Source organism: Papaver somniferum, unplaced genomic scaffold (assembly GCF_003573695.1).
Source record: "Papaver somniferum cultivar HN1 unplaced genomic scaffold, ASM357369v1 unplaced-scaffold_117, whole genome shotgun sequence".
NCBI lineage: Eukaryota > Viridiplantae > Streptophyta > Magnoliopsida > Ranunculales > Papaveraceae > Papaver > Papaver somniferum.
This window is the reverse complement of record NW_020620714.1, coordinates 6,527,627-6,541,877: the sequence shown is the minus strand read 5'-3', so window position 1 is coordinate 6,541,877 and position 14,251 is coordinate 6,527,627.

The window sequence follows — 14,251 nt, the reverse complement described above, 5'->3', positions numbered from 1 at the left end:
GTTCAGTTACCTGGAAATTTTGTGAGGTCACCCAACACTTACTTCGTTAGCTCGCAAAATAGAGATACCTTTCCAAACTACTCTCTGTAGACTCAAATTTTGTTTTGTCCACAAGTTGAAAGACTCATTCTCTTCATTCAAAAATCACAAAAATGCACTGTTAAGTTTGATTAGAGTGGTTTGTGTATTACTTATATGTTTAGTTTAGGTTTGTTAAGTTCGGAAACCCTCGTAAAATTACTCTGGTAGCCGAACTGCTCTCTGCGAACTCAAAAAAATATAAAAATTAACTCAATAAATAATACCACACTTCAAAAAACGTAATGTATGATTCATGAGCATACTTAGTATCATTACATGTCTAATTTAATCCTACTAAATAACAATAGGACCTTCTCGTACTTCATATATGTCTTTCCTTTATAAACATAACCCTTCCTCTTGTGGCTTTTCCCGGGATCACCTCTTCTCTCACAAACCATTTAAAAATATGTTTTGCTTTCGTTCCCATTCAAAACTAATACGCACATGTCTTTTTGTGCATGCTGTCTAGCCCAACTCTTTGCCTCTACCGGGTTTTTGAATACCAAATCATTCATATAGTGATGGGATGTGTCATCGTACAAAATATCAACTGGGGAAGGTTGATTTTTCATTGGTATTGGATCACATGCAGCCTACAAGAAATAGCACACAACGTCAATGGCAACCACAAACAAGAAACAAAGAGTAGTCCGGCAATGTAACAATATTATCGATCTTGCCGAACAGAAGGATCGATTATCTTTTCTCTAGAAATATTTTGCGACCTTGCCGAACTAAGATTGACTAATTTTCTCCTTATAAGTTCGGTTACCTAAGCTTATATACTACCTAGCCAACTATTATCTGTATAATCTATAACAAATAGTTCGGCAACGTTTTCTGGAAATACATAACCGAACTCTAAAAAACCTCCATTAAAATGGAGTTCAGTTACCTGCGTCTTCTGAATGAAGTAACCGAACTGTACATACAGAACAGTTCGGTTACGTCGCAAGGGAGGTTAGGTAACCTAACTACTTTGATCTAGCCGAAATTTCTTCCTGAAATTTTCGATTTTGCCAATTTTTTGCACAATTCAAGCTACATTAACTAAATTTGAGCCATACCTAAGTACCCATAACTTCATCTTCTGGTTGTGGTTGATAAAATCCATCATTTGGTTCGTCACATTGAGTTTGGGGAAGCATGCATTCATCATCTAAAAAATAACTCATATCTGGATCTTTATGAAGATTGACAAATACATTAGGAGATGTAGGAGGTTTTGATTCAGATGAGGAGCTATCATCACATGAATCACTCAAATCATATGTAGAAAACTCAAAATAAGATTTTTTGGGTTCACCCCTCTTTTTGTTCATCTTTTCTTCTTCTTCTTCTTCTTTCTCTCAATAATTCTGATTCTAACAAACCTATCATATTATTAACTCACTAATCACTAACTAATTATTACACTAACACTAAGAAATCATTACACTAATACTAATTTGAGCTTTAAGGGATTTTTTGGTATTAACAAATGGAGGGGTGACCCAAATTTACTTCCACTATCCACCCATGGTAGTCCCCCCATAAAAAGGGAGTAGTCCCCAAAAATGTGTTCATAAAATTAGTGTCACAACTCCAGAGGTTTACGTTTCCTTATATATACAGATCGAGGACACACCGACTCAAAATACGGCCCTACATGTCAGGATAGTATCAAAGCCCAAGGGGATATTTGGCTAGCCACCGCGCACGCCCGGTGGGGGGCCACCAAAAATCCACTCCGAGATAATATCATCTAATTTAAGATGGGAAACATAGGCAGATTATTTTATATGATACTTTATATGTTTTTTTTGTTTTTCTTTTTTTACCAATTCGAGTTTTGACAGAGTTGATGATGTCTAACAACACTTGGGCATTATAAATCTTTTATTATCAAATGCAATACAATTGAGTCTTTCTTAAAAAAAATTGAGTGTTTCTTTTTTTTCTTTAAAAAAATTGACGTGAAAATTGATAGACGCATTTTCATGTCTAATTTATCCTCAATGTTTTGTATTATTAGTATTTGTTTTTGTCCTTATTATGTTGTTTTGTGTGTTTTTAGGTATTTTTTGGAAATAAACATTTTTGGAAAATTCGGCTCGAAAAATTATGCGGAGCACCCCCGGATGAATGTGCTATGTGGACTCTCATTTTGGTTAAGGGGCAATTATTAAGGGGCATCTCAGTTAGGCATTTGCTATTTGCACCCCCATTCTGGATAGGGGGACACCATCTTCTTCCTTTGAATTCTGTTTTTGGCGGGAAAAAGAAGTTATTTTCTGGAAGATTTTTGGTTGGATTTTTGGACGGGATTTAAGGCGATTCAATGGCTGAAAATTGCTGGAATGATGTGTTTTGTCCTAACAGGATTGGTAAGAGTCTTTGGTTCGACTGAATTTGGCTATATTCTCGGTCTGAAGGACACATGGGAGTACGTGTGTTGGAGAAATATTCACGGGATTACAGCTGTGCTGCTCGTGTTTGGATTGAGTTAGGTCTCTGCAGAAGCGTGGAGGAGTTAAGTAAGGAATATTCAGCAGCTGTATACGCGTGGAAGAGCTAAAATAGGGAATAATATTCCCAAAAATATTTTCATCAGTGCCAAGTAATGGAGGATTTTCGAGAGTTATTGTCGTGATTTTTTGCCCCTGTCGAGTATAAAAGAAGTCCTTGGAGGTCAGAGAAGGGGGATGAAGAGTTAGGGGAGGGAAAAGAGCGTAGAATAGGAAGTTACAGAGCTTGTCTCTGCTGCTGCCATTAAAGGAGAGAACGAAGAACAATAGACCATCAGAGGCAGTCGTTCATGATACAGTAACAACGACTGTCGATTGTGGGTCGTAGTATTTCAAATACTACTGCACTTAATACTTATCGTTCTTTGTAACGGTGTTTGCAACATAGTTTCATCATTTGTACACCTTTTTGAGCAATGAAAAATTCCTTTGAGCGTGTTTCCAATACGCGGAGATAGAACCCATCACTGGGACAACGGAGGAAGCAACTTTTCATGATTGTGGTAAATGAATTAATTCTTTATATGAATTTTTGCATAGATTTAATTGTTTAATGATTTCTATTAATTATTTGTTATTTTGTCTGATGTCGCATGCTTAGTTTAAATTACTTTTGATGCGTCATGCTTACGATTTACCGATAATGTTTTATGAAATCTAGTTTTGGCAAAAAATTAGAGTCACGACTTCTTTTGTTTGAGCTATATTGTCTAGAGTTAATGACTGAACCACGAGAATATGAAAAGTAGTTAAATCCTGCGTCCTAGTGTCTCTTCACCATTGTTAATATTTTTGTATATATATTTTTAAAACAAAAAATCCATTACCTTCACAAGTCTGATACGAATCCATTTTTTTTACCACTACCACTACAACCCCACAGAAAATCTATAATCATTTTGGCGCCGCCGACGCGGACCTGTGCTTAGGTAGAATTTTTTTTTTTAGGTTTATTTTTTTTTTTTTAGAATTGTTTGTTCCTTTTTACGTTTCTTTTTGTCTTTATTTTGCAGGTTCGAAGTGGAACACTAAGGACTTGGAGAGGAAAAAGCTTAAAGCGAAAAGCGAAAAGAGAAGAAAAGAAGACAAATAAATTTTTAAGATTTAATTTTTAATTTTCTTAGTTTTTTTTTAGATATTTTTATTTTATTTTTTAGAGTTGTGTGAGGAAAATTGTAATTTTTTTTTTCTTTTTTCTTTTTGAACTTTAAATTGGACTTTTGGACTTTTTTTTTAACCCTACGGAAGGGTCTTATTACTAAAAAAAATATATATATAAATTGTGTGCAGAGAAGGACGGTGATTACAATATCACCTCGGCCCCTCGAGCTCGCACATGACATAGGAGTCGTGGCCCGAGTCGACTGAAACGGTTCATCCCCCGTCTGGTACGGGAGGTAAGTCCAATCGAAACACTCGTGAATCTCCTGCAAGCGGGTTACTGTATTCCTTAAGGTGATAATTGATTGAGGACGAACCGGAGTGTTTTTATATTCCTAGTAAAGGGAAAGGCCTGGCCATATAAGATAAGGGTTCGGATTTCATCACCGTTCCCTTCTTGCCCGCTTTAGGAAAACAAAACCTAACGCGAACCCAAGATTTAAAATCTTATTAGAAAGAGACCTATAGGGTAACGATCTTGTTAGGAAAAATTTTCGAAGGATATTGGTTACCCTCTTAAGCAACTTCAAAGTTCATGATGACTTCTGGGAGTTGAAACAAGCCGCTTGTAACGCCGGTGAGGCCTTGGGTATCAAAGCTCCATTGAGCTTCCCTCGCCTCAGTTTCATCTCACATTAACTCGGATTGATCCAGAGGGGTTGCTCAAATTGTAACGAATTCTCCTTCGAGAGATAGAAGCTAGTCTAGAAACAATCTAAGTGGAGCCATCATGCTTTTTGTTTGCTAGATTTTATAGGTCTGATTTGGTCGAGTCATCCTTGTTTGTGATTGTGTAGAATTCCCTTGCAATTAAGAATGTCGAACTGGTACGATAGAAGTCAATACAATGAATATCGACCTGAATTTTAATATGGACATCATCAGTTTTATGACCATGGTGGGAATAGTAGTTGGGAACGCCAACCTTTTCAAGGTTATGGTTCATACCATGGTGAGCCCAATCACTATCCTCACAACCATCAGTCATACGAGAAAAATTCTGCTAATTCCTCTTTACTTGAGTCGACACGTAAGTTAGCTGAGACAGCACGTAAGTTCGCTGAAATGAATAACTTAGTTATGGACGAAAATAATGCAATGAGTGAACTTTCTTTACCTGATTTCCTAGATTACGTCAGGAATTCATGTGAGTCGGCCCAAAAGCTTTTGTTAGAGACCCAGAATAGAACTTCTCTAAAAGATCTAAATTTCCAAAATAATGTTTCCAATTTTACCCTTGATGTAAATAGTGAATATTTGCCTAATTTAGAGGACGAGGTTAGAATAAAAGACACTACTTATTCAGATAAGGTTCAATCATCTTCGTACTATTATGATGATGAGGATAGTAGTAATGAAGAATCTGAAATATGTAGGCATAGTGATCAGGAATCTAGTAATCCAATTGAGCTTTATAGTGATTATATTATTTCTAGTTCAAATCCAAATAATTTTTATGATTATTCATCTATTCAAAAGGACAAGGATTTGAGTAGGGATACCACCGTTTTAGACGATGTAGATTTTCCTTTTGATTACGAAGCTGATAGTGGTTTAGAGGAACGAGTTTATTCCGAAATGTTGTTTTTGAGTCTGGCGACTTAGAAACAATAGTCTTAGACGAAGAAGATATACCCGTAGAGATGAGTAAAGATGCACTACTTGATAACAACTTAGAGGAATCTCTTGAATATTTTAAGGACTCTGAAGATACGGAAATTCAAGAAATAATTAGAGGTCTACTTAGAGACACTGAAAATTCTAAGTTTGGGGGTGATTATCACCTTCCTAGTGCCTTACCTTTAACTTTCAGAAAGTCCCTTCACTTAGAACTTGATATCTCTGCCTCGACCATTTTACAAGATTACCTTCATACTCGTTTTCCCGAACCTCATGATGTCCAGGAAGAAGTTCAGTCGTTAGAAACCCATCCTTGGGTTGATGTGGTTTGCCCAGGCTATGATACCCAGATTGACTTTGTTTTCCCACCAAATAGTTTTCTTCCAATTGTGGGAACGTATAGATCTCAAATGTGTCACTTATTAAGTTCTTAGACTAAGCCTAAGTACTTTAGGTTAATAGAATCGACACATTTTCTTAAGAATGACCACTACTCTCACTGTGGTCAACTATGTAAGTCATATCTAATTGACTTAAAGGATCCTCAATTATTTAGGTTATTACTTCGTGATTTTAAGTTCTTATTTGAGTTTCTACAGACTCTAAGACCTAGTGATTCGGATCCCATCTATGAAGAAACGCAGCCAATGAAAATATTTTATTTAGACCCTTTCATAGAACCTGAACCGCAATTAGCGATAGTTTTCAGGAAACTAGGTAAGGACATGCTATTCTTGTCCATTTTCTTGGTTCACTGCAGTTTCCTATGGTCAGCTCTTTTTGGTTTTGAAGACCCACAGTTATTTCGACTGTTACTTTATGGTTCGAGTTGACTAATCCTTTCCTAAGTCTGACTGAAGACTTTAAACTTAGCACTTATTGGGAGGTAACCCAATCTCATGCAACACGGTAATATCCTTCCTTAACTCTTTTGCTTCAAATGGTAACAGTTTTTCCTTGTTCATGCTTTTAGTTTCATCTTTAGAACATTGAGGACAATGTTAGATTTAAGTTTGGGGATATGGGAGAAACTTTTTAGTTGCAATAAATAAACTCCAGAGCCTAGAAATTTATACTTATTGAGGTAGGCACTAACCAATCTAAGTGGATGGGAACCTCTTGGTTATAGGAGTTGAGGAACCAATCTGATTAGATGGAAACATCTAAAAAGTCTATTCATAAAAGCACAGAGCTCAGGTGTTAGAATTAAAAAAAAATGATAGTTTCGCCATATGCTCGTGATGGAAACATCGAAAGAATCCTGATCACTTCTTTTTGTTTTTCTTTTACCATTGCTAGGGTGAAATAGAGTGACTGAGATACAAAAAATAATAATAATAATAATAATAAAGACCAGACCACCAGACCAACCGAAATAAATACAATAAAGTCGACCACTGGTACCCTTGTATATGCCAGCTGAATTGACCTAGAGTTAGGGTTATCGACCAATGGTTCCCTTGTATATGCCAGTGTGTTGATATTAGCCCAGACTAGTATCTCATTCCATTAGAATAGGTTCATCTTAGTCAACATCATCCACGTACATCCACCTTCTTAATCTATCCATGTGATTGGTTGACTCCGGTTTATGATGTCCAGAAACTATCTGAGTAGAGCTCTGTCACTTTATATGAATTTTAGTATGCTTGAGTGCAAACTCGTGTACAACAATTGGAATTTCGCATCAGGGTACTTCCTCCTGTAGTCAAATAAGTATGCCAACCAAGGAGATTCTTTAGTGCCTTCCAAGGTTCCGCGTAAATAGCTAGGGTCTGGAGTTTTGGTTTTGTGGGTACACCTCTGGTAAACCCACAAAACCAGAGGTGGGTTTACCAGAGGACTAGCAAATAATAAGTTTGGGGGTATTTGATAGACGTATTTTCGTGTCTAAGTTGTCCTCAATGTTTCGTATTGTTAGTACTTGTTTTTGTCCTTATTATGGTGTTTTGTGTGTTTTTAGGTATATTTTGGAAATAAACATTTTTGGAAAATTCGGCTCGAAAAATTATGCGGAGCGCCCCGGAGAAATGTGCTATGCGGACTCTCATTTTGGTTAAGGGGCAACCCAATTACTAAGGGGCACCTCAGTTGAGCATTTGCTATTCGCACCCCCATTCTGGATAGGGGGACACCATCTTCTTCCTTTGAATTCTGTTTTTGGCGGGAAAAATAAGTTATTTTTCTGGAAGATTTTTGGTTGGATTTTTGGACGGGATTTAAGGCGATTCAATGGCTGAAAATTGCTGGGATGATGTGTTTTGTCCTAACAGGATTGGTAAGAGTCATTTGGCTATATTCTCGGTTTGAAGGACACAGGGGAGTACGTGTGTTAGAGAAATATTCACGGGATTACAGCTGTGCTGCTCGTGTTTGGATTGAGTTGGGTCTCTGCAGAAGCGTGGAGGAGTTAAGTAAGGAATATTCAGCAGCTGTATACGCGTGGAAGAGCTAAAACAGGGAATAATATTCCCAAAAATATTTTCATCAATGCCAAGTAATGGAGGGTTTTCGAGAGTTATTGTCGTGATTTTTTGCCCCTGTCGAGTATAAAAGAAGTCCTTGGAGGTCAGAGAAGGGGGATGAAGAGTTAGGGGAGGAAAGAGAGCGTAGAATAGGAAGTTGCAGAGCTTGTCTCTGCTACTGCCATTAAAGGAGAGAACGAAGAACAATAGACCATCAGAGGCAGTCGTTCATGCTACAGTAACAACGACTGTCGATTGTGGGTCGTAGTATTTCAAATACTACTGCACTTAATACTTATCGTTCTTTGTAACGGTGTTTGCAACAATTATAAACGTTGCAAACACCCTATTTTCATCATTTTCTCCTTTTCATCATTTGTACACCTTTTTGAGTAATGAAAAATTCATTTGAGCGTGTTTTCAATATGGGAGCTAGAATCCATCACTGGGACAACGGAGGAAGCAACTTTTCATGATTGTGGTAAATGAATTAATTCTTTATATGACTTTTTGCATAGATTTAATTGTTTAATGATTTCTATTAATTATTTGTTATTTTGTCTGATATCGCATGCTTAGTTTAAATTACTTTTGATGCGTCATGCTTACGACTTATAAATAATGTTTTATGAAATCTAGTTTTGGCAAAGAATTAGAGTTACAACTTCTTTTGTTTGAGCTATATTGTCTAGAGTTAATGACTGAACCACAAGAATATGAAAAGTAGTGAAATCCTGCTTCCTAGTGTCTCTTCACCATTGTTAATATTTTTGTATATATATTTTTAAATCTAAAAATCCATTACCTTCAATAGTCTGATACGAATCCGTTTTTACCACCACCACTACAACCCCACAGAAAATCTATAATCAAAAAGTGGATTTTTTTCATCACATATGGTCGACCAACTAAATTCATACAATTTTTTCGTACTTAGAAACTGGGAATGAAAATTGGAAACATAATAATGAAGAAAGTGTGGAATAATAAGTTGAAATTTGTAATAAGTACGAGAGATCAAACTAGGAAAATAAAAGAGCATCGCCTCAGTCAAACTCACAAGTTTTTGTATGTCAATTTTGTTATTATATTTAGATGATCAAAATTATATCGTGATAGTCTACTAAAGTCTGTCAAGGCCTAGAAATAGAGCACGACAGTTGAATATTGGAATTCACCAATCGATATTGAAGATTGATATAAGAAAACATGTATAAAAACTTCATCAACAAAGGTTTGTTGGGTTATTCTATTTACTCATATTTTGTAGCTTTTTATCTCATGAGACATTGTCGTGTGATTTTAGTATTATGATGAATATTGCAAAGAGGAAAAATCGAGTTCAAGCTAGTACTTGATAAATCTCAAATTATAAAATCAAGCAGTAAAGAACTTATCGCACAATAGGTTGAGAGAAATTTATTTCTTTACATATCGGAATTGCAGATAAAGTTCATAGTAGTCACTAAGTTTTTTATATTCACGAAGTTATTTAGTCAATACAAGAAATTGAAACTTATAAAATAATAAGATTTGATGAATTATTCTCTTATAAAATCACGTACATGAACTGATTTGGTCATTTCGTGAACTGGTTGATTCTAAGGTGTTCCTGAACACTTTTTCATCCATAAGTACATGAAAAATATGTAATTAGTATGAGATATCTTAACCGGATAAAAATCACCTAAACCAAGAAATGGTCTTTCGAGTATCGTTTCGGTTTCAAAGGAAATGAAGTTTTTAACTTTTGGAGGAAATTAGGGAAACAATGAGATCAGAGCGATGTTGTTCAACTGTCATATGAAGTTTTTGGACTTGCAGGGGAAATATTGTGTTAAGATCGGTTCTCTGTGTTAGACTGAAGAAAATTTTTTTTATATGAAATGGAGATAATTTGACAATAGGTCCATCGATCTATTTATAGTAGTTATAGCATAGCTACTGATATCCCTTTAAAAAAAAACACACATAGCCACCGATATCGGAAGAAGTGAAGTAAAGTGAAGAGTGCAGAACATGAAGAAAAAATGGAGACTGATCTAGTAGGAGTCTGTAATGTTTTTCTTTTTGGGTTACCAATCTACCTGGGCTCATATGATTTGCATAAATCCCGGTTTAAAACTAGTAAATCGCATCCAAAATTGAATTTGCTAAGGCTTGCAAAATTGAAAAATAGGAAATATTTTGCATGAATCTGTTCGAGAAACAGTCCTTATGTGAAGAAATTCAAGCATATATATATTGTATATTATGCTCCCATGTCTCTGTTTCTGTCTCATACCAAGCGCCCTTGTTTTTGTTTCCATCTCACACAGATAATATATCCCCTTTCCACCGGGTGGGTTTGCTCAGATTACACCACAGGAAAACATAGACATCTCTCTGGAGAATGAAGAAGAGGATTTATATTATGATGTGAAATCTAATGGTGCTTGCTTTAGCTTCATTAGTTTTTATAATCTGTTCTTTTTTCTTTGGATCTTTTTCTCTCGTTTGGCATATAATATATATGCACATGGTTGTGCGACTTTTCTAATGCGTGAGCAAAAAAGTGCAACATCAATGGACGAATGTGTTTAGGTTCGTAAGTTTATGAACAGATGGTATGTCAATAAAGGTATTGTGGCCGGAGTTAAAAAGAAAATTAAATTCACCGAATAATTGAGTGAAATATGATTTTTTTCTCTCTTTATAACAAAAATCCTAGTTTTTTGAGTTATTCACCAAATATTTTTAGACAGAGGGTAAAATAAGTCATATCTACACTCTGTAGTTGTCTCAATGATTTTGTATACATGTTAACATTTGAAATTTTAATTACTCTTAAGAAAATAACCGAAGATATTATTTATTTTGATATTGGAAATAAATGTATTAGGGAAAAAATAGCACTTTTAGACTTGGAGATAACTTTTAACTATAATCTTCAAAATATCTCCATGCATCATGCATGAAAGACTTAAAAAATGGTAACTTCCACGGTCCTTTTCCCCTAACACTAACATTGGATATTCTCTTATCTCATATGTCCCGTCTCATTAAAAAGGAGTCCACTAAAGGCACCGCCTCTTTCGGTTATTACTTGGTTAAGGAGAAGTTATAAGATAAAAGTCTTGTTGTGACGAGGTCACCCATGTGACAGCTCATGTAAGGGTGCATTTCTTAACCCTTGGATATCACATCTTAGATATGCACACGTCCCGACAATAAATTTAATTATAAATATATTTTTATTTTGTTTTATATACTTTTTTCTAGTTTGATTTGCTATTTAGTCCCCTAAAAATTAAAAACCTAGAGATGGCCGTGATAGAAGATTTGATAACCTTTAATCGTGATGGTTTTAACGTGATTAATCATAGGGAGAAAAACATATAACAATGGTTATATTTTGATATTGAATCATGTTTATCTTGTAGTTATTTCACATATTTGGGACATACGTAGCAACTCAATTTTTTAGGTTTTTATTTTTTAATCATGCAAAGATTGTATCAGAAGGTACTGATTAGTTACAGTGGCAAAAGCAAAAGAGCAGAGTTTTGTTAATTCGTGAAGAATGTCAGGAGTTATTTACGGATAAAAGAAAACTCATTTGGCTATTTACAGGAATCAAATATCATTTCCAATTAAATATAATGATATATAAAAATAAAATATATAAACAGAAAATAATAATTTTATTTTATTTTCAAATTTATTCTAGAAATGTGCGACATGAAATTTGATTTTTATTTGCTAAATTACTAGTCACACCTAGTTCACCTCAATCGATTGTCCATCCTAATTACATAACTAGGTCATTAATTAGAATACACTATGCTATCCACGTCAAATACCAACTAATTTCCACTTTCCAACTGTACTTAACTTTATTAAAATGTTACCACTCAAACTAATTTCCACTTTCCAACTGTACTTAACTTTATTAACATGTTATCATCCCGTGCCATAGTTTTAGAAGGTGTTTGTGTATATTTTAATATGTAGAATTTTGACATAGATAGAATAGTAAATATTATATGAAACAATTTTTTCTCGAATTGACTTATGTGATTGATTTTTGGAAGCCAAAAAATAAGAAGTAATATGGGTATAAAATTTTTAAATGATTTCTAAAAGTAATTATAACGGGTTAAGTTACTTTGGAATCACATTGACACGGTTAGTTTTTCTTCTTCTTATGTCTTGTAAACTATGTTGCTAAGTTATTTGAATGCCCTTGTTGTTTGTTTAAAATTTCTGTTATTATAGGAAATTCTCGAATCAGTCATGTAACCGTTCCTGATCTCATATCAGAGGACTACAATCAATATATTTGAGGCACTGCCTCTTTTTCGAGGAAAACAAACTTCTGGAAGTAAAAAATCAACTTTTTTGTCAAATTCGTGTTTGGATAACAACATAGAAGTGACTTTCCGATTTATGAAAGTTAAAAAGTCGGAATTAGTGTGGGGTGGCTATATCAAAACACATTTTATAAGTCGAAAAACATCTTTTTTCGGAGATCCTAAGTCAAAAAGCCCAAAATTAAAGTGGGATGGCTACTTTTATAAGTCGAAAAGTAACAATTTTTCAAAGTCATTCCTTTTGGCTTCCGACTTGTAATTGTGCCCATACTCGTTTATAAAAATATTATTACTTCGGGTTTCTATTTGCATGAAGATTCTGCTTTTTGGTTTCGAAACTTGCCAAAAAAGTGTTTGGATGTGCACTAAAAAGTTACTTTTCGATTTTTTGGAAGTCAGAAAATCAAAAGTCAGTATGACAATAATTTTTCAAAACGACTTTTAGAAACAACAAATTAAGTTCTCTGTGAAGCAAAATAGCACTTCTGTTTTTGGTACCCACAAAGAGTATTTGTGAGGTGTTGTGTACCTAAACGGAGGTGTAGTACCAGTCCACCAACAATTAAAACTCTGATAAAGAAACGAAAATAATACAATTGCGACTCGGGTACAAATAAATCATATCTACACTCTTTAATTGTCTGACTGGTTATGAATACATGACAACATTTGAAAATTTAATTATTCTTAAGAAAACAGTCGAAAATATTTATTTTGAAATCGAAAATAAATATATTTCAAGAAAGATATCACTTTTAGACTTGGAGATAACTTTCCGCTATAATTTAAAAAAATTCTCCATGCATCATGCATGAAGTAACTTCCACAATTTTTTTTCCTCCAACACTAGGATTGAAAATGCCCTTATTTTATATGTTCTGTCTCATTAAAAAGGAGTCACATTAAATGTGTTGCCTCCTTAAGTTATTACTTGGTTAACACAAGTTTTAAAATAAAGCGGCATGAGATTAGATTTTTTTTTTTTGGTAAATTACTAGTCACGCCTAGTTCACCTTAATAGATTGTCCGTCCTATATACATAGGTCATGAAGAAAACACTTAGTTATCCACGTCAAAGACCAACCAGTTTCCACTTTCCAATCGTATTTAACATTTTTAACATGTAATCATCTCTGCCACAGTTTTAGAAGGTATTTGAAATACTTCGCAATCACGTTGACATGGTTGGGGTTTCTTTTTTCTGATTATGTCTCGTAACTATGATGCTAAGTTATTTGAACATCCATATTTCTTGTTTCAAAATTTCTATAATTGTAGAAAATTCTTGAGTCAATCCTGTAATTGATTCTGATCTCGTATCGGATAATTACTACCGATATATTTGAAGCATTACCTCTTTTTTTGGGAAAACAATCTTGTAGAAGTAAAAAATCAACTTTTTGTTAAATTTATATTTGGATAACAATGTATAAACAACTTTTCGACTTATGAAAATCGAAAAGTCAAAAATTAGGTTGCTATGGCTATTTCAAAACATCTTCTATATAAGTCGAAAAAATCATTTTCTCGGAGCCCATAAGTCGAAAAGTCGAAATTAGGAGAGATGACTACTTTTTAGAAGTTGAAAAGTATGTATTTTTCGGAGCTATTTCTTTTGGCTTCCAGCTTCCAATTATGCCCATACTCATTTATCAGAGTATTATTACCTTCGACTTCTATTTGTACGAAGCATTTGCTTTTAGTTTCGGAACCCGTCGAAAGGGAGTTTCGGTGTGTACTCAAAATTTATTTTTCGACTTCTAATAAATCTGTTTAGCAATAATTTTTCAGTACGACTTTTAGAAATAAAACAAATTAATTTTTTTGTATAGCATGTAGGGTACTTGGTACCCACAAGAAGTACTCGTGAGGTGCTGTGTGTGTGCCTAAGGGTGCACACGGTACGGTTCGGCTCGGTTCTTGCGAGGCCGAGTACCTGTACCTCCCTAGGGTCGGTTCCAAGATTTTGGACCGGTACCGTGTACCTCGGTTCCGGTGCCATTCGGTACACGTTCTGTTCCGGTACGGTTCCGGTACCGGTCGGTTCTTATGAATATGAAAA